At 38.6% G+C, this 3,526-nt stretch overlaps 1 pseudogene across 1 annotated transcript; it reads right to left on the reverse strand.

The window, feature by feature from the left end:
• Positions 1-2,024: 2,024 nt before the first annotated feature.
• Positions 2,025-3,137, reverse strand: LOC308535970 (KATNB1-like protein 1; annotated as a pseudogene). Its single transcript has 2 exons — positions 2,937-3,137; positions 2,025-2,715 (listed from the first exon to the last, which is right to left on the reverse strand). The product of its transcript is annotated as a KATNB1-like protein 1 (transcript).
• Between the last annotated feature and the right edge of the window lie 389 nt (positions 3,138-3,526).

The following is a 3,526-nucleotide window of genomic DNA, read 5'->3' on the forward strand; positions in this document are numbered from 1 at the left end:
CCTATTAAAATACCAAAGATCTAGAACAAACTCTCCTAAAATTCACCTGGATTAAATAAAGACCCCAAATAGCCACAACTATCCTGAGAAAGAAAAGCAAAGTTGGAGGGATCACAATACCAGACATCAAACTATATTACCAAGCCATGGTTCTCAAAACTGCCTGGTACTGGCTCAAGAACAGACATATAGACCAATGGAACAGAATAGAGGACCCAGAAATTGATCCAAGCTATTAGACTCAATTAGTATTTGACAAAGGAGGCAAGAGCATACAATAGAGTCAAAACAGCCTCTTTAATAAATGGTGCTGGGAAATTTGGTCAGATACATGCAAATAAAAATGAAACTAGATCACCAACTTACACCATACACAAAAACAAATTCGAAATGGCTAAAGAAAGGACTTGAATGTAAGATGGGAAACCTACAAGATAAAAATCCTACAAGACTCCATAGGCAGCAAAATTGCAGGTGTATATCATAGCAATATCTTTACAGACACAGATCCTAGGGCAAGAGAGACTAAGGAGAAAATAAACAAATGGGATTACATCAAAATAAAAAGCTTCTGAACAGCAAAAGAAACCATCAACAAATCAACAAGAAAGCCCACTGCATGGGAGAACATATTTGTCAATGTTATCTCCAATAAAGGTTTAATCTCCAACATTTACAGGGAACTCAGACAATTCAACCAAAGGAAAATAAACAATCCAATCAAAAAATGAGCAAAGGACCTAAATAGAATATTTTCAAAAGAGGACACTCAGAAAGCCAAGAGACACATGAAAACATGCTCAAAGTCACTAATCATCTGAGAAATGCAAGTCAAAACAACAATGAGGTACCACCTCATACTTGACAGAATGGCTATCATCAACAAATAAACAAATGACAAGTGCTGGAGAGGATGCAGAGAAAAAGGAACCCTCCTTCACTGGTGGTGGGAATGCAGACTGGTGCAGCCACTGTGGAAAACAGTATGGCGTTTCCTCAAAAATTTAATAATGGAACTGCCATTTGACCCAGTCATACCACTTCTAGGAATATATCCCAAGAAAACAGAAACACCAATTAGAAAGGATATATGCACCCCTCTGTTCATAGCAGCACAATTTACAATAGCCTAGATTTGGAAACAGTCTAAATGCCTATCAACAGATCAGTGGATTAGAAAACTATGGTCCATCTACACAATGGAATACTACACTGCTATACAAAAGAAGGAATGCTTACCATTTGCAGCAGTATGGATGGAACTGGAGAGCATTATGCTAAGTGAAGTATGCCAGGAAGTGAAAGAAAAACATCACGTGGTCTCACTCATTTATGGATAATAAAGACCATTATAAACTGAGGATCCAAAAGATAGATACAGAGGCAGAGAAGCATGGAATAGACTGTCAAATTACATTGGGAAGGCTGGGGGGTGTTGGAGGTGGGGAGGTAAGAAATCAACCGAAGAACTTGTATGCATGCATATAAGCATAACCAATGGACACAACACATTGGTTGTCTTGGGGAAGGGAGGGGGTGATGGCATGTGCCGGGGGTAGGGGAGGCCGGGGAATGTCAATGGGGAAAATAAAAGGAAACATATGTACTACTATCTGTAATACTTTAAACAATAAAATAAAATTTTTAAAAAAGTAATGATTGGTCTTTGCTTTTTCTAGTAATAAGTTTTGTCTTATTTTTTCACATAATATAAAGTATATTCTACGAAGTATTGCATTAAGATCCAGTTGTTCTTGCCAAGTAACCATATAAATCCCAAATGCAGCAAAGGTGAACAATCTTCATAGTGCACTTTCACCTTATAAAAGTTGAAGCTGCTCCTTTCAGATATTTTTCCACTTCAATGTGAAGTAGATTGTTAGGATTTTGTTATTGGTTTCATATGTTGCTTTAAAAGAAAACGGTTTTGATTTCTTTCACAGTTCTCCAATGAGGCATGTTTGGAAATCATATAGTCCAGGGATGTTTTGAATAACCAAATGCTCTTTAGTAGATGAAGTCTTTCAATGCAACTGTAATAAATAAGCACCTACACCCTTAGCTATATTACCAGTGTATCCTGGAACCAAAGTAAGATGGTTTTCTTGTTCCCATAATCTACTTAATTGTTGTTTTAAAATATGAATCTTTCCATCATTTTTAATGTCTGTTTTGGATGATAGTTCTGACCACCACCTTTTAATGATTGCTTGAAGCCAGTTTAAACCAACTATTACATATTCTTCAAATTTGTTTTTAAGTAGTGACTGTACAAGAGGCAACAAGTGAGATGTGAGATGTATTGTTTTTCTTCCTGTAAACTATTGGTAAGCTCAGGAAGGCAATCCACCACCACCCCAAGGTCTTCTATCCTCACCAAATAAGCTACCAGTTCACTTATACTTCTCTTTTTCCAATAAGTTAAAGGTACATTCAATCTCAAATTCCTGCTGAAAAAACTTGTGCCATTGTTTCATGATCCTGAGAAACCTCAGAAAAAAACCCACTGTATTTTGATGATGCGCTTTCTGTCTGTAAAGAACCAAGAATCACTGGAGTTAGGCAAATATGTTTGACTATCATAGTGTAATTTTTCAGGCAGGTGGCCTGCACAAGCAGGCATGTCACAACTCCCACTTCTAGGGGACTGTTTCTTTTTAAAACAAGAATTTGGAAAAGGATAATGAACTTTCTTTCCGTGGTAGATCACCTTATCTGGGTTTTTTAAAAAATATATTTTATTGATTCTTTACAGAGAGGAAGGGAGAGGGATAGAGAGTCAGAAACATTGATGAGAGAGAAACATCGATCAGCTGCCTCCTGCACGCCCCCCACTGGGGATGTGCCAGCAACCAAGGTACATGCCCTTGACCGGAATATAACCCAGGACCCTTCAGTCCGCAGGCCTATGCTCTATCCACTGAGCCAAACCAATCAGGGCTTATCTGGGCTTTTAACAGTGAGTCAAAGTGTTCTATTTATGTAAGCAGCCAACTGTTTTGGAGATTTCTTAACCTCCTTCATGCTCTTATTAGTGAAATTAGAGATCCTTTATCTAGGCTAGGACGATCAATGGAATGATCCTCAATATTATTATAAAAGTTCTGTTTTATAACATTGTGGGTTTCAGATGCCATAATCTCTTAAATACCGGTGCCTCAACGTACCGCTGCACCTCAGTCAAGCCCTGGCACTAACCAACTGCACCTGAAAGCCTAGAGAGTCCCTGGTTCCTGAGCCAAGCCCCACTCAGGGCCATTCAAATGCGGCCGCACCAATTATTATTATTTTTTAAACGTTAAATTCTTTATTATATAAAGTATTAGATATGTCTCCTTTTTCTCCCCTTGACCTCTCCCTGGCCTACCCACCCCTCAAGCACATGCCCTCATCCCCCAACCTCCCACCTGTATCCATTGGTTATGCTCATGTGTATGCATACAAGTTCTTTGGTTGATCTCTTAACCCATTAGCCCCCACCTAACCTCATAGGTTGGACAGTCTGTTCGATGCTTCTATGACTCTG

The sequence above is a fragment of the Myotis nattereri genome, assembly GCF_964212035.1.
Source record: "Myotis nattereri genome assembly, chromosome: X".
NCBI classification, from domain to species: Eukaryota; Metazoa; Chordata; class Mammalia; order Chiroptera; family Vespertilionidae; genus Myotis; species Myotis nattereri.